The following is a 23,461-nucleotide window of genomic DNA, read 5'->3' on the forward strand; positions in this document are numbered from 1 at the left end:
TTTTAGATTAAGTCTTTGAAATCTGGAATGTACTTTGCCATTACAGCACAACTCCAGCTGGACTAGTCTTATTTCCATGCTCAGTAGCCGCATGGGGTTAGATGTTAATGCATTTGACAGCATAGTTAGCCCATCACCCTCCTTTATGGAAAATTACCAGTCCAGTGTTTCTCTTTCAAGGCCCATTGTCAGCTTTTGATTTTTCCTTTCATGCAGGAAGTGTTTATTAAGTGCCTACTACCTGTTAGACACTGTGTTCATTGTCATGGATGCAAAGTGACATAATTTCCTGTTATGGAATAAGCTATGTCCCCCAAAAACTCATGTTGAAAGTATTAACCCTCCGTGAATGTGACCTTATTTGAAGATAGAAGCTCTACAGAGGTAATCCAGTTAAAATGAAATCACTAGGCTGGTCCCTAATGCAATATGACTGGTGTCATTATAATAAGGGAAAATTTGGACAGACATACAGGGAGAATGGCTTGTGAAGACAGACATTCTGTTGAAAGCAGAATAGATTGGAGAGGAGCCAGGCAGGCCCCCTCTTAAGCCTCACTGTTGGGAAATCAGGAGCAACTAAGGGAAGAAGAGTGAACTAGAGGAGGTGGGTATTTGTGGGCAAAGGAGAATTCCTTAGTGCCTAGCTGCCTGTAACAATAAGGATGCTGTCTTGCAGGGGAGAGAGGAACTGAACCCTAGGCAGCCTCATTCAGCCACTGTTACCTTTCCAGATTTAGAACATGTGATACAAATAATGCAAGAATCCTGCAAAATCTATCATCAGGATCATCAGGTTAATGAGAGAAACACAACCCAGGGGACAGATTTTATTCATTCCCCACCCCGCCACAGAGCACTCTTCTGTCTTACAGGAGTATTGCTATAGGTTATTTTTAATACCAATCTGAAATCACAGACATCATCAAAGTGCAGATATGCTGGACTTGGTTAATTTATCTGGGGTTTTTCTGTTCTCTTGAAGCTTCTACTTTGCTGACGCCTTTAGGAGTTATTTCCCTCTATTGGGCTTTCCAGAAGTGGTACAGTGAAAAGGGAAAGGCATAGTTCCAAGCTGCAGTTTGTATATTGATTAAAATGCTGTCAATCTACAGAGCTCCTGTAAATTCTGTTAAAAAAAAAAAATCATGTACTGTTTGATACTGGATCCTCCTGTGCCTTCTGAAATTTGGTGGCACCGTTTTAGAATTTCAAGAGTGCTATGTCTGTCTGATATCAGCTTTGTATTACAAGAGGAAATCATCCTCAGTAACCCCCAGCTTTCATCATTGATGATAACTTGAATTTCCATGTAATAAATCCATCATCATTAGCACTAAGTCCAAATTCAGAGCAGACTGATGAAAGAAAGCCTGCCTTCTGAAAGGAAGACCAAATGAGGTATCTTAGGTAGAGTTAAAAAAGTGAAGAAAGAAAGCAGTAGTTGAAATAAATAGAACCCCAGTGGATATTAGCTAATTTCCTTAGGTATCATTAAAGCATGCATGAGTCAAATGGAAAGAAGAATGAGTCAAATCAAAGTGAAATGTACACTCAGATGAGTGTATCACAGACAGACATCTCCACAGCTACGATTTACTAGGAGTGATTGGCAGAGCAGAGTCAGAGAGCATGAAAGAAATGTTCTCTGAGAGTAAAGAACAAAGTCACCCTCTGTCACTCAGGCCAAGAGAAACATCCCTATACAAGGAGGCCATGGTGTCCTAACATCTTACTTTATTTTCTGCAACATAGGTATAATGATCTGAAATTGTTTCCTTTGTTTTGTTTTCCCATTTATTGCTTTTCTCCCCACTAGAACATTAGCTCCAAGTAAGCAGAGACTTACTCGATCCTCAGTGATGTGTCACCAGTACCTAGAACATTGCCTAACATGGCATAAGTATGCGATAAATGGATAAAATGAGTGAATGAAGTCACATACGACCTACAGCATTATCACCAAGTGTCGCTTAGCTAAAACTTCTCCTGTTGCCAGGAATTCAGTTGTGAACACCCAGTTCTAAATGAGAGGACTTGCAAAGGGAAGTGCTTTGCTGTAAGAACAGGTCAACTGGGTTGAACATTGTTATACCCAGCACTGGCTCATTGTGGGGGTCTATCCTCATCTTTCAAATTTTCACCTTTGGCAACTCAGGGAAAATGCAACCTAGCACTTCATCTCAGTGTGATTTGCCTGCTTTTCGTCTTGGGAATCTCATATTTTATGAGCTTGCCAGTCTCCTGTAGCTGTGCCGCATCACCCCAGGAGCTGCTAGTTCAAATCTGTCTTAGAGCTCCGTAATTCATTCTGACTCCCTCCCTGGGGTCTGTCACTTCGAAGATTTCTCTCTTCAACTTGCCATTAATCCTTCTGAAGAAAAAAAACTGGTGTAAGAATACAATTTCAGTTTCCTGGTGGGACGGGCCAAATGTCAGCAGTCTTTGAGGACTGTAGAAGGATGTTCCCAAGGGCTTTCTCATTCCGCACACCCGTCTCCAGCGGTGAGCTCTAATGTCCATTCCCCACTTTGGAAGTCAAAAATGTCAGTCATTGCCCTTAAATGAACTACAGAACCCTCCTCCATGCCCACTGAGAGGAGTGACTCGTGGTAGAAAAGGGTGTGGAGTCCCTTGAGTCGTTTAATACATTTTCAGAATTCATAAAGTAGAGTCACTCAGTTGGAGGTGTGAACTTTCTCAGCCAAGTTCTATACATTTACCAAAAAGTTGAACCAGGATGTTCACACATGTATTCATTTAAAGAACAAGCAGTCTTCATACCTTGTAAATAATTCTTCTGTCAGAAATCTCACAAGCTTTTCACATGTTTGTTACATAAATGGGGCTTACCTCTACAGAAAGGTTTGTGTGAGCAGAATGCTGACATAGAGTGACTGAGAGCATGAGCTCTGAGGCCAGAATGTCTCAGCTCATGTTCTACTTACTGGCTGTCACTCTGGTCCAGTGATTCACTTCCCTGTGCTTCTGTTTCTTCACCTGTGAAATGGACCTAAGGGTGGTACCTATTGCATGGGTTCATTTTGAGAATTAAATGAGAAAATTCATTTAAAGTGCTCCAGTTCAGTTCAGTTCAGTCTCTCAGTCATGTCTGACTCTTTGTGACCCCATGAATTGCAGCACACCAGTTCTCCCTGTCCATCACCAACTCCTGGAGTCCACCCAAACTCATGTCCATCGAGTCCGTGATGCCATCCAGCCATCTGAATATACATTAACTAAAAGCATCTAAACATTTAGCTCCTCAGTTGCACTAATCATATTTTAAGTGTTCCATAGTTATGTGTAACTACCAGCTACCATCTTGACCAATGCAGATAAAACATTTCCATCATCATAGAAATTTCCTTTGGACAGAGATTGCCAGATACAGACTAAAAATCATCCCAGTAACTCCTGCATTTCCTTCACTTCCATCCAGTCAGTCACCACATACTCCCAAGCCCATATTTTTCATGTGTGTTCACTTCTCTCTGGCCTATCACTACCAATCCGTTTATTTCATTTTTTAAAATTGTAGTTGATTTGCAATGTTTTGTTAATTATTGCCATACAGTAGAGTGATTCAGTGATACATACATAATGGAAAAGAATATTTAAAAAGACTACATGTATGTGTGTGTATATATATATATACACACACACACACAGGACAGAATATTGAATATAGTTATCATATGACATAGAGTATAGTTCCCTGTGCTATACAGTAGAACCTTGTTGTTTATCCATAATATATATACTGATTTGGACCTGCTAACCCCAGCCTCCCATTCCCTCTTTCCCCCAACACCCCTCTGCCTTGGCAGCCAGCAGTCTGTTCTCTGTGTGATTCTGTTTCAGGGATAGGTTCATTTGTGTCATATCTTAATTCCACATATAAGTGGTCAAGTGAAGTGAAGTGAAGTCACTCAGTCATGTCTGACTCTTTGCGACCCTGTGGACAGTAGCCTACCAGGCTCCACCGTCCATGGGATTTTCCAGGCAAGAATACTGGAGTGGGCTGCCATTTCTTTCTCCAGAGGATCTTCCCAACCCAGGGATCGAACCTGGGTCTCCTGCATTGCAGACGGATGCTTTACCGTATCATATGGTATTTGTCTCTCTTTTGACTTATTTCACTTAGTATGATAGTCTCTAGTTATATCCATATTGCTGCAAGCAGCCATTTATTTCTAGATGATATAGCTCAGCTGGTCTCTCCATGTCCTTTCCTCCTCTGTGTCATGCTTGGGAGCATCCTCAAGCTGAGCCCCAGCTGCACTTCCTTCTATCTGGCTCAGCCCATACATTGTAACTGGTCACTTGGACCTTGATCTCCATGGATCCTTAAAGGCAGGGGCCATGTTTTATTTATTTTGTGTCTCCCAGTCTTTGGCATGTCATAGGCGTTTGAATATTTGCATGAATGAATGATTTGGTGAATAAACGAACAGACCTCCCTCTGCTGGTGAACAGGAGGCTGTATCCCATTCTTCTTTGTCATTCTGTAAGGCACCCTTCTCTGGAACTGCTTCTGTGCCCCAAGGCATTGCCTGCAGGTATGAACCTGTATATGTCTTCCAGTAAAATCAGATGACAAGCAGGGCATCTCTTCTAAGCATCACTTTGCCGTCAGGCTTTTCAGAGAGACTCCCCAGTGGTCTCATGGTCTTCTGGCAGAGGCCAGGAGATAGGCTTCCATCTGTGTTCTGTTTATCCCTATACCTTTAAGTGGGACAGCTCTGTGCCCCTATACTGGGCTTTTTCACTCCTGGACCCTGCTCCCTCCACCTACCAACACTAGTAGGTGTTTTAACTTTTCCCCAGAGTAGCTGCTTTCTCTTGTCCTAGAGGAATAATGTGAACAAGACTGTAGTTTCTGGGATCAACTAAGCGTTCCCACAATTCTAGCTGTGTAGCCTTGGGGATATTACTTAAAAATTCTGTGCTCCATTTTCCTAATCATAAACTGAGGATATTAAGGGTACAGTCCTTATAGTGTTCCAGTGAGGTTTAAGGGAGACAGAGCATGTTGAAATGCAAGTACATTCCCAGGGGCATGGTAAAAACTAAATAGAGATTATAGCATTAGTCCTAGAATTCCCACTTCAATGATAGGAATGAGTCACAGGATTAGCGACCCAATTCCTTTAACATGTAAAAATCATCCCTATAAGAGTGAGTCACTATCAAGGACTGAGTTATGATAATTGTGTGCTATGCTGGGCTTGGTCTCTCAGTCGTGTCCCATTCTTTGTGACCCCATGGACTGTAGCCCTCCAGGTTCCTCTGTCTGTGGAATTCACAAGCGAGACTACTGGAGGGCATTGCCATTTCCTACTCCAAGGGATCTGCCCGACCCAGGGGTCAGACCCATTTCTTCTGTGTGTCCTGCATTGGCAGGTGGATTGTTTGAGAATTATAATGAAAAATAGAGTTTATGAAGGAGCACTTACTGTGTACCAGACACTATGCCAAATGCTTGGTCTGATTTATTTAATTTAATCCCTGAAGGAATCCAACAGAGAGAGAGAGAGAGAGAGAGAGAGAGAGAGAGAGAAACCAAGATGGAAACCACAGTGCCTTTCTTCTTATAACCTAATCTCCAAAGTCACAAATCATTACTTCTGCTGAGTTCTCTTCCTTAGAATTGGGTCACTGAGTCCAGCCCACACTCAATCAAAAGACGAAGAATGAGGCTGCATCTCATGAAGGGAAGACTACCAAAGACTTGGTAGACACATTTATTCAAACTACCACAGTTATAAGCTGTGTTTCCTACACTAGGGAGTGGTCTAAAAAGTTTGAAAGTCATTTCTCTAAGTTGACCATATTATTTAAATTATCAGATAGGAATCCTGGATCCATAGCATGGTAGAGATGGAAAACTTGTAGAGATCACACAGACCTTTAGATTAAGAGGGTGGCAACTTTTTCTGCAAAGGATCAGTTAGTAAATATCTTAGTCTTTGCAGGCTGTGTGGTCTCCGCTGCAGCTACTCAGCTCTGCCTTCACAGCACCACAGCACCCGTAGACAAAATGAGAATAAACAAGTTTGGTCTGGGTTCCAATAAAACTATTTTTAAAAAATAGTCCATAGGCCAGATTTGGCCCATGAGCTATAGTTTTTCAACCCCTGACCTACACAATATTGATCAACCCTGGGCTTACAGTAAATGCAAGAGAATTTTTTTCTTAAGGGCCAGGGTCTAGACCACAGCTTGGTTTGGTTACATCTGAATCTCTGGGAGTCAGAATCCAGATAACAGTATTTTTTCCAAAAGCTTGTCAAGTGATGCCAAAGTACAGGCAGAGTTGAAAAGAACCAGTGACGCAGGAGGCGGTCACCCTGCTTGAGGAAATACAGGCCCAGCAGGGTGACAAAAGGAGGTCCGACTCACATGCACGTTGGGGGCAGTGCCAGGACCCGCTCCTCCCCCCCATGCAGTTCTGCATGAGAGTTTGAAAAAAATGCATCGGAATTATTCACAATTAGAAGCTTAAGGAAGAGGGGCACACCTCTGAGGAGGTTGCTGGGCACTAACAATGATGTCTCTGAGCTCAGAGACAGGGCCCTGCCAGTCTGGTACCCAGACCTCAGGGAGGAGATGCTGGTGTCTCTGAGGTTGGTTCTGCAAGTAATGAAAATCTCTCACATGGGATTCAGCCGCCGCTGAGAGAAGGCCCTGCTGCAGCCAGGAGGAAGACGTTTTGCTGAGGTGCAACTCCCACCTAAAGAAGCAAACAGGAATGGGCAAGTCCATGCTGCTCTTCCACCCTGCAGCTTTTCCTTGGGGACCCCTGTTGTCAGAGCCTCACAGGGAGCAGCCAACAAAGCAGGAAAGAAAGGGTTGCAGACTCCTAGCCCCGACATGATATGAATACGTGTGGAGAATCTGCTCCACGCCCAGCCCAATGCTGGGTGCTGGGGAGGCACCTGATGAGAATGACAAATGCTCCCTGTCTTCGTGTGTAGCTTAGAACTCAGGGTGAGAAACAGTTTTTAAAAAAATAAGTGAACAAAGAGTGCACAAAATAATCATGGTTTGTTGAAATGACTGGGAAGGAAATGAACAGATAGATGTGATAGAGAGGAATGGGTGAGAGGTAATGAGCTCTACTTAGAGTGGGCAAGAGCACCTCTCTGAGGAAGTAAATTCTCCACACAAGGAAGAATGGAGAGAAACCAACATGGAAATTCAGTTCAGTTCAGTCACTCAGTCATGTCCAACTCTTTGTGACCCCATGGACTGCAGCATGCCAGGCTTCCCTGTCCATCAGCAACTCCCGGAGCTTGCTCAAACTCATGTCCATTGAGTCATTGATGCCATCCAACCGTCTCATCTTCTGTCATCCCCTTCTCCTCCTGCCTTCAGTCTTTCCCAGCATCAAGGTCTTAAAAGGGACTAAAAGTATCCCTGACAGAGGGAAGAGAAAGTGTAGGGGTTCAGGGATGAGGAAAAACTTGCTGTTCAGGAAATGGGAAAAAACCCAAAAGATCAATGCTTAACATCATTAATCATGAAAGAAAGGCAAATCAAAACCACAATGAAGTATCACCTCCTACCTGTCAGAATGACTCTTCTCAAAAAGACAACAAATAACAAGAGTTGGTGAGGATGTGAAAAGGAAACCCTCCTACACTGTTGTTGGGAATGTAAATTGATTCAGCTGCTATGGCAAACAGTATGGAGGATCCTCAGAAAATTAAAACTAGAACTACCACATGAGCCAGCAATTTTACTCCTGGGCTTTTATCTGAAGAAAATGAAAACACTAATTCGAAAAGATCCATGCATCCCATTGTTCATACAGCATTATTTACAGTAGTCGACATGGAAACAACCTAAGTATTCACCAACAGAAAAATGGGTGAAGAATATGTGGCATATGAACATATGTACAGTGGCATAGTAGACGAACCTGCAGGGTGTTACAGTAATTCTTGGTGAAATGAGCCAGGCAGAGAAAGAGAAACACTGTATGTTTTCACTTGTATGTGGGATCCAAAAAAAAATGAAGCAAATGAACAAATGAAACAGAAATAAACTCACAAATACAGAGAACAAGCTACTGGTTACCAGAGAGAAGAGCAGTGGGCGGAGGGGTGAAATAGGTGAAGGGGATTAAGAAGTACAAACCAGCCAGTTGTTAAAGAAGCTACAAGGATGCAATATGTGGCACAGGAAATAACAGTCAGTATTTTATAATAGCCTTGTATGAAGTATAATCTAAAAGTATCAGATTACTAGATTGTGCACCTGGAAAGTAATATAATGTTGTAAATTAGCTATATAATTCAGTGAAAATGAAGAATATATATATATATATATATATATATATATATATATATAAACCACAAGATCAGTGAGGGGGAAGAGTGACTCAAGATGATTTTAGAGAGGTGACTAGAGATCACATCATCTGCTGAGAAGCCACGATTATTCTGGAAACAAGTAAGAAGAGAGACTGATGTTTCAAAGTATGACCATGACATGCCTTCCTTTTTTTAAAAAACGATTTATTAATTTTTATTGGCATATGCTTGATTTAAAAATGTTGTGTTAGTTTCCATTATACATCAAAATGAATTAGTTATACATATGCCACTCTTTTTAAGATTCTTTCCCTATATAGATCTTTTATATTGAGTAGTGTTCCCTGTGTGTGTATGAGTGACATGACTTCCTTTAGATTATTAAGATGTCAGTTCTCTATAGATGAGTTTATAAATTCAGTATCATGCTAGTAAAAATACCAACAGAGTTTGTTATTTAAAACCCTCACCTCAGCTGTGTATGGAGACTATAGTACAGGGGGTAATAATCAAAACTGGGAGATCAGGTAGAATGCTAGTGAACTATCTTGGTGAGCAATGATGGTTGCTTGGAATAAGATGGTGACGTGCACCCATATTCATCTTGTAATTGAAAGTTTTTACCCTTTTACCAACATCTCCTACTTCCCCACCCCTCTGTCCCCAGCAAGGATCTAATGTGCCATGTGGTAACTATAGTTGATAATGCTGTAACATATAAATGAAATTTGCTAAGATGGCAGAACTCAAGTATTCTCAGGGAGGAAAAAAAAATAGGTGTAACTGTGAGATGATGGTTGTGTTCATTAACTTGATGGCAGGGATTTCTTCACAATGTGTACATGTATCAGATCATCTTATTGTACACCTGAAATATTTTTGTTTGAACAATTTTATTTGTCAATAATACTTAATTTTTTAAAAAAAAAGATCTCATGGTATCTGTCAAGAATATAGTTACAGGATCAGGCTTATGTTTGCAGTAAGACAGCAGGATGTGGGCTTATTGGTTCCAACCCATCTCCAGATAGCTAGAACAATGTATAAATGTTACCTCCTGGGCCAACAAAGAGGAGTTTCTCCTGAGCCAACTCTGATCAAGCAGTAGTTGTGTGGATGAGCAACATCGCGGCTCAGTGGGGAAGAGTACAGAGATGAGTTAGTGATGTCTGCTGTGTGCAGGAGAACACGCCGTACTGTGTGTGCCGGGTATTTGCCTTCTCGGACTCAGATGGTTCCTTTTTACTGAGTGGCACTTGTACTTGGTTCAACCTAAGAATTTCCTTGGAAGTAGGGCAAAAATGTAGGGAGTGGAACTCTCTCCTCTAGGAATCCTGACCCCAAGAGTTGCGGTGAGTTCTGAGCATCCACATGTTTTTTTCAAAATCTCATGCAGTTCTGCTGCACAGCAGAGTTTAAAGACCGAGTAGAAAAAAACATCATTGACAGATTTCTTAAAGACACTGGGATTGAGGACTTTAAATGATGGATGCTAAGTGACAGACAGCATTTATAAAAGAAAGTCCATGTGTATCTGGACTTTTATACACATTTCATAAGAGAAGACCCCTTTGTCAAGAGAGGCATATCATCTATTCATTCGCTGTCTTAACTCAGGGGCTTCCAGGAGAGGAAGGATCTTTCCTGGCTGCTGTTGGAAGAATCATTTTTGAGGTGTGTTTTACTCTCTGTGCCAGGCGCATGTACTTTTAAGACATTCTGTGACAAGGCAGATGAGATATTCTGTGTGTGTGTGCATGTGTCTCTCTGTCTCTGTCTCTCAGACTCATGCAGTAATCCAGCCCAGCCATGCATTGAGGTTTCCAAGCTTTAGCCCTAAGGTCCAGGGCCGCAAGGTTGGTAAGTGTGAGCAGAATTTGGTGGATGGATGTTGGCTGTCCACGATGCTGCAGCAAACAGAGAGAAAGCCTGAAAGTGAAAAGTGAAAGTGTTAGTCGCTCCGTTGTGTCTGGACTGTTTGTGACCCCAATGAGTCTGTAACGCAGGCTCCTCTGCCCATGGGATTCTGCAGACAAGAATACTGGAGTGGGTAACCATTCCCTTTTCCAGGGGATCTTCCTGACCCAGGGACTGAGCCCAGGTCTCCCGCATTGCAGGCAGATTCTTTAACATGTGAGCCACCAGGGAAGCCTAAGGTGATCCTTTTAAATTTCTCCAAAGATGAGAATGGCCCCTAGAGCTGCTATATTTTGTTACCAAGTCAAGCATTAAAGTTCCCTGGGGCTCAGTTTCAATCTCCCGGTCTATAAAGAAAGTAGCCCACTATTCACTTTGGAGGAGTTTTATGAGAAACAAAATGTAAAGCTCTGTATGGCTGTCATGATGGCAGAGAACACGTGTTCCTGTGTTCTCCCCCCTAGGAATATGTGAGATGCCTCACTCACCTATTTAATGGGCATCTCCTATGTGCTAGGTCTGCTCCAAGGATGAGCACTGTTACAACAAAGGACAGACACTGGTCCTGCTCCCACAGGGCGAAAGGAGTGTATTTTGAGGAGAATTTGTGTTGGCAGTTAATATTCATGGTATGGTTCCAAATACTGTTCATACTTTATCATGCAAATCTCCAGGTCATTAATCTTGATTTCCAGCTTCATATCATCAGTAAAACTCACCAGTAGTGTCTTCTTAAACAGATACATAGCAGTGAGAATATTTGGGAGCAAGCAGCTGAAACTGATGCCAGCTAACTTAAACAACAGTGATGTTTGTTTTTCAGTGATGGTTAAGGGACAGCAGTCATACCTGGGGACTGACAGGAACAGCACTGCTCTGAGGGTAACAACCACAGGTGGTACCGAGCGCTGTCCTCAAGGTGCCATCATGTGAATGACTTAATTCCAGCTGAAATACGTGCTCGCACTCCTCTGCTTGAGATTAAGACTCTAGAGAGAAGGTCTGATTGACTGTCTTGGGCCTTCTGCTCACGTTTTGGCCTGGGTAGAAGAATGGGGGCAGTGGGTAGGAAGACTGTACCTTGCTTGAAACTGCCATTCCTCCAGAACAAGATGGAATTAGGGAATGGCAGTTCACTGGGAGAAGAGCAGTGCACATTGACAGGAGAAGAGGATCCCTGTGTAGGATGAGCACACCCCAGAAGACTTCCACTCTAGATGCTCTATACTGTGTCATACAGAGGTGTGACGGTGTTTTGGGAAAGTCAAGTGGTTGATGTCAAAGTGGCTATTGAGTTTATAGAACAGAAGTCACACATTCATGACCAGCCCCAAACAAGTTTTCTCATTAAAAAAATACCTGATGGTGTATGCCAGACTTCAGAATGTCATTGATGACAATTGAAGGGTGTCTACTCTCTATGAGAACTTCTAGTAAATGACTGAGGTGATTTATAAAACAACTCTTTCTGACCCCTTAGTTCCTGTACTTACTTTTCACTTCCTGACTTCTGATCCTCAGAAACCCTGCTGATTAAGCCTTTAATCTACTTAATAGATTGATTAATATGTGTCATTCCTCAGCATTTTCCTTTACTCCTCTGAATCTGGCATCGTCCACATGGTGCCTCTAAATTCAGTGGTCCTCACAATGCAAGTCCTTGAATCTCAAGGTTCTCTGGTCCCTGCCTCTCATCCTGCTTTGTAACGCAAGTCCTTGAATCTCAAGGTTCTCTGGTCACCGCCTCTCATCCTGCTTTGTTCTGTTGGTTTTCCTCCTTTTCTCTGCTTGCTCCCTTGTGGCTCCCTGCCGTAGACTGAATGTGTCCCTCCAGAGTTCACAAGTTGAAACTCAGTTCTCAGTGTAAGGGTATTTGGAGGCAGGGCCCTTAGCTGGTGATTAGATCATGAGAGTGGAATCCTCATGAGTGGAATTTGTGCCCTTATGAAACAGACCCCTGAGATCTCTTTTGCCCCTTTTGCCACGTGAGGATTCAAGGAGTGATGGCCGTCTGTGAGCCAGGAAGTAGGTCCTCACCAGACAGGGAATCGGCCAGAGCCTTGAACTTGACTGTGAGAAGTAAAGTTCTGTTGTTTATAAGCCTCCCAATTGATAATTTTTATAGCAGCCTGAACAAATTAAGACATTTTTAAATGTAGCTCTTCCCATGGTTCTTACATGGACTTCTCTTCTTTCTGCATGTTGTCCCTCAGCCTTAAAGACCTTCCTTTTCACGATATCAGCTGCCTTTTGCATGCAAATGATTCCCAGTTCCTCCCTGTTCTCTCTCCCTTATGCCCTAGTCTCCTATTTCCACCTCATCTGCCCATTATCCGTAATAGCATGTATCCAAAACTAGCTCATCACTCACCTCAGCACTCCAGTTCCTTCTTCTGGTTTTCCAATCTCTGACCCTACCAAAATAAAAACCTCAGGAAGCTAAAATGAAAACCCCAGAATGCCATCTCCTTCGCCCCTGTATCTGTTTCTGCCCAGTCGATTGCTGCTTCTGCTAGCCTGGTTTAGACCCTGGGAGCTCGAGTCTGAGGCACTAGAGTCACATGCCAATTCTGTTCTGTCAAGCACTCTTCCTTCTTTTCTGTCCAATGTAGCTTCTTATGCCCAAACTGAGGTATGATTTGGTTATGTCACCGCCTGCCCCAAAAACCTTTTAAACATCTTTCTCTGTTTAAAGCAGTGGTCATGATCTCAGATGCTGAGAGTGATAGAAATGAGTGAAGTGAATCTGGTACCAAAAAATTCAACTTTTTCATGACCATCAGTGGATGAACAAAACATAATACAACCATGTATCTTCTTGGGGATTCTGATTCTCTCTCCTAAGAAAAAATGGACAGTAAAGCCCAGCTTCTTTTTTCCTTTTGGTATGTTGTGAAACAATAGGGAATGGTGGGGACTGTGGCCAACTGGAGAATAAATGGCTCACCAAGTGGAGGCAGCTAATCACCAACTTCAGCTGTAGTAGGATCATGGGCCCAATATGGACAGATCTTCTTTTAAGAGAAACTGAAAGTCTTGATTAAAAATATATATTGCACATGACAAGCAAAGCACGTTTTTACTGCAAACATAGCAAACAGGATACCTGTTTGGGACTCTAGTCTAAAGAAGAATCTGGACTCCGGTCTAAATAAGAATCAGGACTCTTCCTAGCTAAAATACTTGTTACTCTTTTTGACCAGTTTTGCCCTGTGGTCAAACGAGACCGCTTGTCATCCCTCTCAACTTGCTTTGACTTTTCTACCACTGTGAGCTTGGAATGGCCCCTCAGCACAACTCTCCTTGCCTCCTCAAAATCTTACCCATCTTACCCATCTTAGGAGCTGCTTCTTCCTAGAAGCTTTTCTAGTTATTTAAAGAGAAATGTATGTGCTGGGAAAGATGACCTAAGAAGCTATTAGCATATTTGCATGAAATGACTTATCAACCAGAAGCAGAAATTAAGGCTTTGAAAGATTCAGACCAGGGGTCTTATAAATTTGGGGACCTTGGCAGGAAGAAATTCTATAATGTCAAGTACACTCATGGTTATACAAATACAGTAATACAGATAGAAATTAATATGTTGTCTTTTGTTTTATGCCCTGCAACCCACCTCCTGAGAATGATGGAGAATTAACTACATTTTATAAATCAGCGATTCGGTTATTATTCAGAGAGCCCTAGGGCACTGACATTCAAGTCAAGGTCTTGGCTCATGCCCAACCTGGATTTCTGGGCATCAGTTTTCTTCTCCTTCCATACTTTTACAGCACTTGGAGGTCATTATCTCAAGATGACATTCTATCCTTTTGGCATTATCTCTTAATTACGTTTACATTATGATTTTAAAGTTCATTGTGTACTGTCTCTTTAGATTCAAATTTCATGTTATAGGGAAATTGTTTATAAGCCAGCTAAGGTAATAACACCAAAAAAATGGGACTAGAGGAATGCATTTTTTTTCAGCTTAGGTGCAGCAGAGAAAATTTAATTGTACTGTTCTGCCTAGAGAAAACACTGTACTACTTGGATGAAATCTAACCTTAGCCCTTCTGTATTCAAGATGTATTTATTGTTAGGACTAGGAAGTCTTTCTACAAATGGATATCAGTAAAACTCTTGACAGCTGTCAAATCACAGCCTAGTAACAAAGGATGTCGACAAAAGCTAAATCATTTGTTACACTTACTCGTACACTGGAAAGGTACCCCCCCCACCCCAATCTGGGATTCATTTAGAGAAAATTGCTGACATTGTCAACTCATTTCTCCTCTTCCTCTCTTCCCACATCACCTCTCACTGCTGCCATGAACCACTTGGAGGCAGTGGGTTATAGGATCCCCAGTTCCTCTGACACTAGATATTGGAAGGCTTTGTGATCCTTTGTTTGGGTTGTTCACGGAAGGGACAGTAAGATGGCAGTAAGATGGCGCCTCTGAGCTTGGCAAGTTCTAAAATGTCAGCCCAGGAAAAGCCTTTTCAAACCTGAAAGCTTCCTTACAGGTTAGGCGATGAGAGATGATGACAGACTAGGATGGGAAGATGTTTAAAGATGGTGGGAGCAAGAATTGTAATCCATCTACTGTAATTATAATACAGTTGTAATTGATATCTCCCATTACTCACTTCTGGTCAATTCATTAGTCACAGCAAGGTTGACAGGTAGAAACGGTTATACCCACTTTAGAGATGAGGGACTGAGGCCACAAATTCAGTTATCTCAGTGGTTCTCATGGAGGTAACTGTGTATCGTCACCCCACCCCACCCCACCTAGGACACTAGCCAACATCTGGAGACACTTTTGGTTATCACAGGTGGGAGAGGTTTGCCCTTCGTTGCTATTGGGCAGGGGCCAGGGATGCTGCTAAACATCCCGAAGTTCACGGGACAGCCCCCACAACAAAGAATTCTTCATTTGAAAATGTTAGTCATGCTGAGAGTGAGAAATCTTAATGAACTGATGGAAATTTTTGATTAAATCCTCATCTCTGTTCCCAAACGTATTCTGCTGGCCACAGTACTTTTCCACCTCAGCTCTGTAATGTGGTTGCAGACCTGGCATAGTGCCTGCTGTCTGAATAGCTATTGAATGAATGCATGATGGATTAAATGGATGATTTACATTGGCAGTTAATCTTTACCTTTTCAGGCCTCAGTTTCCTCAACTGTAAAATGAGTATGACTTATTTCAGTTCCAACTACTTCACAGCGCTGTTCTTGCCACCTGCTACACAGTTGTTACACAGGGGCAATAAAGTCTTTAAAAGTTCTTTACAAATCCTACAAAAAGTGAGGAGGGGCGATCAATAAGAGGTTTTTTACCATAGTCATTTTTTAAGGTGGAAGCAAAAAAAAAAAAAATGTGGAGGGTAGGAAGTAGCAGTAATGCACAATGTTGAAATTTAAGGGTAAGATATCAAAGTATATAAAAGATAATATTAGCAGAAAGGTGAAGTAGTCATGATACTCACCCCTGAAATTTGAAAATGTTCAAGCCAGAATCCATCTTGGCCCACAATGCCTAGTACCCTGGGGTCTTAAGGGCCTCCCTGTCTGATTATATGCCTTCTTTCTTGTCATTTAATTAAAAACAAGAAGAAATTCCTTTTGTTGGCAGCACTTACGTGCTTTTTCTTAGAATTTCTTAACAGTGTGCCCCCAAAATGCCCCTGGCACTTGGAATGTTGATTGAAATCATTTCTCTTTTAATCAAATGTCACTTTGCAGTATTTCCTTCCGCATTTGGGACTTTTTCACAAGTTCCCTGAGGAGGTCAGTATGAATTTATAAACCTGTAAACTGATATTGAGGACAGTGAGCAGGGAATTTTAGCCATTTTAAATTGTTGGCTGACATCAACCCTTTAGAAAACCAGGAACAGATGGGAGAGATTTGCCACCCCCTTGTGGATCCCCCCTCAACCCTAATCTAGACAAACAAGACTGTTGATCCCTCTTCTCTGCCACAAACAGAGCTCCTCATGCTGTTTTAAGCTGCAAGCCTTTGGCCATAAAGGGAGTAACCCCTGCTGGCGGCAGTTCCCAGGCTGTAGTAACAGCTGTGGCAGCTGCGCGCGTGGGGGCAGCCCTCAGCCGGAGCCTTTGTCTCAGTTACGCTACCAGGAGCAGCATGAGGCCAGCACCTTCTGGGTGCTGCTGTATGGAGAGAAGCGCTGTACAAAGGGCATGTGTAGTGATGACAGATTCTCTGATACCCACTGGCTTAAAATACACTCCTGGCTAGTCATCCAGTGCATTCTGGGATACTCCCCAAGTGAGAGATGTTACCAAAATGCATAACGTTAAATGGTGACAAGGAAACACACACTACAATACGAATGAGTTGTATTTCACTTAAACAAGGTTGATGAGGTGCCATCATGAAGTACCTTCCATAAATAGGACATTTAAAGAGGCAAACTCAGAAAGAATGAAAATGAAAAATCCTAAAGCATATGCCATTATGAAACGGGGGGATTTTATTTGCCTCTGCTTGTCCTCAGATTAATCACTTTTTATATAATGACTTAAAATGTTCATGAAGTCTAATGGCAAGAAAAAAAAAAGCCTCAGAAAATCAAGGGAAATGTCCCTCAGATTCATAGTTAATACATGAGTTTGTTTCTCTTGTCTGGTACTGAAGACATCTTCCTGCCCACTGAGGTCAGCTGATCCATTGATTCCCTCCCCCACCTGACTTTCTGAAATAATTTTGAATAAGTTAGTCCTTTTATTGTTGTTTTCCTTCTACAGGGAGGCAGAAGTATTTTATGCTTCTGAAGAGTTCTATCAGGAAAAGTAAAATAGTCTTCTGTTTGCCAAAAACATGTCAGTTTCTAAGAAAATTTTCATTCACTGGCATGCAGTTAACGTACTCCCTTAGCATGGATCTTTGTTTGTAGTCATCTTCACTGCCACTTTCTGCCAATGTAAATGAGTCACTTCACAGTCTAGACTTCCGTTTACTAACCTCTGAGCCGAAATGTTAGGAATAGATGATTTTTTAAGCCCCTTGCTTCCCTTGGAAACATTAGAATCGTTATTGCCACGTCTTTGATTTGTATAGTGTGTTTATACTCCGCCAAATGCTTCCATAGGAAGTCTGTTAACTGTTGCCTTGATTTACATTCGTCTGGTCTGGATCACTTGTGTCAGGTGTGTGTGTGTGTGTATGTGCATGTGTGTGTGCACGTGCACATGTATGTTAGCATGTAATTACGTCCTGTCAAGTTGGAATCTTGTGAGAACTGGTTAGCTTTATTCTGCTCTGAGACTGCTCATGCCTTGATAACCATCTTACGTAGTATTAATATGAAAACTGAACAAAGGAAGTAATCATAAAGGCAAAAAAGTCACTTCTCTACTTACATATTTTTATAGCTTATTTTTAAAGAAGGGGAATTAAATAGCATGTTTATTACAAATAAGTCTAAAAAATCAGAAAACTACAGAGAAGAAAAGAGCCCCTAGAATATTCTGCTTTAGTTATCTGTCACTGTGTGACAAGCTACCACAAATTTCTGACTTAAAAGAACAACTGTTTTATTACCTCTCAGGATTCTGTGGGTTGGCTGGGTTTAGAAGGGTGGTTCTTCTAGCTTTATGTGCTATTGACTCGGATTGCAGTCACCCAGTGTCCACTGAGCTGGAATGTTGAAGATGGCTTGTTTGCAGTGAGTGCTGACTAACTTTACAGTACAGTTCTTTAAAGTACTGACGGCGGTAATTCTCCTCTCATGTATGTTGGGCTTTGCAGCGTATAGCAGCTGGGCACCAAGAGACAGGAAGTAGAACCATCCAGTCCACTTCAGGCTTGAATTCAGAGCTTCCAGAACCTAATGGGCCACATCCTGTCTCTCCTGTGGCTTAATGGGCCACAGCCAGTGATAAAGCCAGCCACAATCCACGGGGAGGGTAGATAGAGTCCACCCCCTGATCCCAGGAGTGACTCAAGCCCACAAGAGGAAGGAGCCAGTCAGAGGCCGTATCTGGAGGCTGTTCCTGTGACCATTGTGGTGTCTATACGTCCTCTACTTCTCTTTCCTTGGGCATGCACATGGATAGGTTTCAGTGCCAAGCACAGATTTTTTTGTAAGTGACATGCAGTTTTTTTTAGCAGCAGAATCCTTTTTTCAAATGAGATGTCTCATGGGTTAAAATCTAGAGCTGCTGTGCCTAAAAGTGAGGTGGAAAGTCTGGAGCCCCACCCATGGCCTCTGTGTGGTCCCTGAGGGACTTGTAGGGAGCCTCGGGACGCTGTAGGTCACAAATTGAAGATCAATGACTAAAGGACTGTGGATAAAACACTCATGACTGCCATCCTTCCCTCCAGTTTAATCTCTCCAAACTAATAATTAAAGGGGGTGAGGAGAGAAGATAATGACAAACACTGTAATTTGGATAACAGGGAAGAGGTAAATGACTCCACAATCTCAAAGAAACCTAATCCTAAAACAATATAGAGATCTGAGCACTCTAGGATTTATCTCCTTAAATAGCTCAGAAACTGGTGTCAATATATATCTCTGAAAGTGAGGGCTTAAGAAAAGGAACTAAAGAGAAGAATTTCTTGAAAGCCTAAGAAGCATTGGCATCCTCAGAACTCCAGGCACCTCCTTCTGGAACAGGACTGGAGCAGGTAAAGCACAGGGTTTCCAGACAGGATAAATCAGGCACAGTCGAAAAAGTCTAGGTGATATGGTGAAAGGGGATGAAGCAGGCAGGTGCAGATTAGATGTTGAGATCCTCGGCTTTCCCCTGCTGGATAGCAACCAAATACTGATAATTCGGCCTTCATTCTTCAAGCAGGAGACAGGAAGCATCTTCTCTGGGCAATCTATTCAACAGGGCACATCAGGAGATAGTGACATTGGAGATTTCCCTCAAATAAGTTTCCACATCATCTTAAGTACTTTGAGTCAAAAGCTCCCTCAAGTTCTCAGTGCTTCCAACTAGATTTTTAGGTTCCCACTCCCTTTAAAAAAATGACCCAAGCCCAAAGATTATCAGACACCTGAGAAAGGCCTCTAATAAGGACGATAGAAACCAAAAGGAAAATCATAGAAGACTAGAAAATCAGAAAACAAGACCATGAGGAGGAAGAAAGTGTCAGCAGATGCTAACATCTTTAGTGGGATCAGAGAAAATATTGCAACTGTGGAACAAGAACAGTGTATTACCAACAAAAAAGGGACATTTGGAGAGCCAGAAAAGTAGTCTTGGAAATAAAGATTCTGATAGCAGCAATTCAAGACGCAATAGAAGGGTTGGAAGATAAATTGAGAAATTCTTTTAGAATATGAAGCAAAGACTTACAGAGGTTTTTTAAATAGGAAAGAAAGTGTAAGACAATAAGAGAATCAGTTCAGGAGGTCCATCATCAGAATGACAGCTCCAGGAACAGAGGCCAGAAGAAATGAAGGTGAGGAAGTTATCAGTGACATACTTTTGAGGAGATTTCACACAGTTAAAGGAAATATGGTCCAGATTGAAAGTGCCCAGCACAAATGGATGAAAACAGATCCACACCAAAACCCTTAGGCTGGAACATCAGGACATCAGGATCAAAGAGGAATCTTCAAGCTTCCAGGAAATGGGACAAAAATAGGATTAAGTAACAGAGTAAATGATTTTAAGGTTTGTTTTTTTTTTTTTTTTGACAGCAACACTGGAAGCTAGAAGGCAAAAGAGTGCAGCTTGGTGTGTTCAGTTGACTTGGCCACGTCAACAGGATCTACTCTTAACCCAATCCATTCTCCAGATGCGCCATTGCAACCCCAGTCAGTTCTCATTCCTTCTGCCCATGTTTGCTACCCTACCTTCCAGCTTTAAATTTTCCAGTGGTATCTTGCTCTTGTAGGATAGACAAATAACCCTCACATGACCTACAAGACCCCACACAGTCTTTCCATGACCCCATGTCAAGGCTCGACCCCTGTCTATCTCTCCAACCTTATTTTGAACAACTCTCCCCCTCGCCCTGTACTCTAAGCATACTGACTTGCTTCCACATTCTCTCCCGCCACAGGCCCTTTACATACACAGTCACCCCTCACTATCCACAGGGGATTGGTTCTCAGAGCCTACAGATACCAGAATCCTCACTTGTTAAGTCGTTTCTGTAAAATGGCATAGTACAAAGACTACAGTTAGCCTGCTATATCCACACATTTCAAATCTGCAGATTCAGCCAACAGTATTGGATTTGTGGTTGGCTGGATTCACAGTTAGGAGCCTGTGGGTACCAAGGGTTGACTGTACTACCCTGTCTGTAACGGGTCTCTTCATTCTTTGCCCAGTTAATCTCTGTGTATCTTTAGCTGTCAATCCAAGAGTTACTAAATAGAACTTCTTTCACTGAATCTTGTTCTATTATTTGGAACAGTTACCTGTTTGTAAGTTTACATTGATGTGCATGCTCCTGTGATTAATGTTGTCATCCCTCTGTAAATTATAAATGCCATGAGGGAAGGGTCAGTTAGTTCATTTATGCTCATCAGTGTATTAACACCTAGTACATTACCTGGCACAGTCTGTGTTTAGTATTTGTGGAAAGAAGCAGATGAGGAAGGAAAGAATGAGCTGCCTTTGTTATAAACTGTTTCAGAAACTTTTTTTGCCCCAAGAGCCGGATCTCTTAAAATAAGAATTTTGAAATGCAGAACTAATTTCCTGAACTCTCAGCTTCCAACTCTGAACTTTCGGCAAAGTTAGGGAGGGTATGAAAATGGACTAATTTAGAAATCCTGAGACTTGTTAGACAGTAGCAGATTTCAGAGATGATTTTTGAAGCACTAGTATTTCCAGTGGAAAAAACAATGCTTTCAGAGGAGATGTACACAGCATCTCTAGCTCTCAGGACTTCCTCGTAACGATTCTCAATTAAGCTCCTTTAGGATTTAAGTGTCTCACATAATGAAGACTAAGTGTGTCCATCCTGGCATTTTCTGGTCGTTTAGTGATTCACTGACTTTCTAGAGATATAGGTTCCCTATGCTAAAGTAGAATAAACAGGGAGAAAAATAGCTCCTGTACTTATCTTTAATGTCAGGGAAAAAAAGGCTGAGTTCTTTCCTTGATTCCAGAAATACTTTTATTGTGATATCATGGCGCAGCCACAAAGTCTGTGGACTGTGAAATAGGGTTTCAGTTATTAAAGAAGGAAGCCTCCCCCTTTCCAAATCGACTTCATTCCGTGTTGCCAAAAATAGCTCACTCTTGTAACTTCGGATTATTTTCTTTTTTTTTTTAATTTTATTTTATTTTTAAACTTTACATAATTGTATTAGTTTTGCCAAATATCAAAATGAATCCACCACAGGTATACATGTGTTCCCCATCCTGAACCCTCCTCCCTCCTCCCTCCCCATACCATCCCTCTGGGTCGTCCCAGTGCACTAGCCCCAAGCATCCAGTATCGTGCATCGAACCTGGACTTATTGCCTTTGAATTCATCAGTTAATAATGCAGCCCAGCAATACGTACTTTTTAATTCCTCTACAGATGCAAACATGGTGTGTCTTTTTCAATATGATACCCCCCACCCCAAGTAATGTTCTCTGGAAAGGAAAAAAGGCCTAAATGCCATTCTTCTCTCTGTTTTATCCACGTCCACCATTCCTTTTTCCTCTGGATCTATTGCATAAGTTAGTCTGTAACAGAATTTAGAGTCAAGTCAGGGAACCTTAGAGATACTATAGGTGTATTGAAGCTGAGTCGGTGACTGATGAACCTGAGTTCTTCAAAACAAGATTTTGTAGGAGACTTTAAATGAGACGAGTCTATGTGGGTTTGTCAGACAATAAAAATCGTGTCCACCATTTCTTTCCTTCTTCACTGGACAGAGGTCAAGAGAGAAACCAGATATAGTTCCTGCCCTCCAAAATTTCTAGTCTCTTAGGAACATTAGCTATGTGTTACACATAATAATAATACCAAGTTCTATAGTGGTACATGGTGTGAGGAGGGCATTGGGAGGACTTCATACAAAAAGTTCATTTCATTCTTTCTGTCCTTAAGAATTTATTGGATTCCTAACAGGCCAGGCTCTGTGCTGTCCCTAGGTTATCCTGTGAGGACTGGAAAAGCAGATATTGATGACAATTACACAACCAAATGTGCAGGTGCACACTACCCTGGGTCCCTGACAGTAAGTATGTGGCTTTCTGAGATCCTGTGGGAAAGAAGTCTGAAAGACAGGATGTTATGGAAAGCCTGCCCTACAGAGGAAAGATGGCAGGAATCGCCTTCGGGTGGACCACAGTAGGCGGCTTCTGGATGGGGCAGCAGTGCATCTGAGGTGGGCTGTGCAGCCCAGGAGATCCTTGTCATGCAGAGATGTGTTCTTATGAGCTAGACCTTCTTCAGAAGCTCCCTGTCTCCCGACCACTCCTCCCTTCCTACCTCTGGGACTCCATGCCAGAGTCTCCCGTTGCTGGACTTCCTGGACCAGTATCCACCCCTCTAGGACAGGATTATGGCAAGATGGCTGTAGCTTGGCCATCTTTCTCTGTGTGCATTTGGTCCTTAAGAAACTCATGCATCTTTATTGTAGTAAAAATAGTCCACAGGTGTGTTCCACCACCTTCCTGCCTTCCTCCTCCATTCTCGTTGTGTCTTAGATCTACCTACCTACAGTATCTAGTTAGCTGAGGGCCACATACTATGCCCATCATTCATCTTAGCTGTTTAATTAATGTGCAGACTTTTCTTAGTCACAGTGAATGATATCTATTATTAGCACCACTTTATAGGGTAGATTTATACTAATCACATCACATTTATATTTGATTTTATTTCTTTTCAAAGTATCCATAATATCATATCCAAATAACCAAGTTGCCAAAAATAGCCTTGGTAATGGCTCAGTGGTAAAGAATCCACCCTCCATTGCAAGAGACACGTGTTTGATCCCTGGGTTAGGAAGATCCCCTGGAGAAGGAAATTGCAACCCACTCCAGAATTCTTGACTGAGAAATCCCTTGGACAGGAACCTGGTGGGCTACAGTCCCTGGGGTCACAAAGAGTCAGACAGGACTGGGCAACTAAACAACAGCAACAGCAACAGACATAGAGAAGCCAGCTGGCTGCAAGCCAAGCATCCAACAGGAAAAATTAAATGACCCTGTTTTTACAGGTCTCCAGTATCTCCAAATTATTAAAGGGAAAGTAGCAGATAGTTCCCCAGAGAGCACAAAAACAAGCCATCACAGTGCCCCTTG

At 42.2% G+C, this 23,461-nt stretch overlaps 1 protein-coding gene across 23 annotated transcripts in view; it reads left to right on the forward strand.

The window, feature by feature from the left end:
- The window catches only part of CADPS (calcium dependent secretion activator), a 463,291-nt gene that overhangs the window by 161,678 nt on the left and 278,152 nt on the right, over positions 1–23,461 (forward strand). The gene's annotated exons all lie outside the window — the stretch shown is intronic.

This window comes from Bubalus bubalis, chromosome 21 (assembly GCF_019923935.1).
Source record: "Bubalus bubalis isolate 160015118507 breed Murrah chromosome 21, NDDB_SH_1, whole genome shotgun sequence".
Taxonomy (NCBI): Eukaryota; Metazoa; Chordata; class Mammalia; order Artiodactyla; family Bovidae; genus Bubalus; species Bubalus bubalis.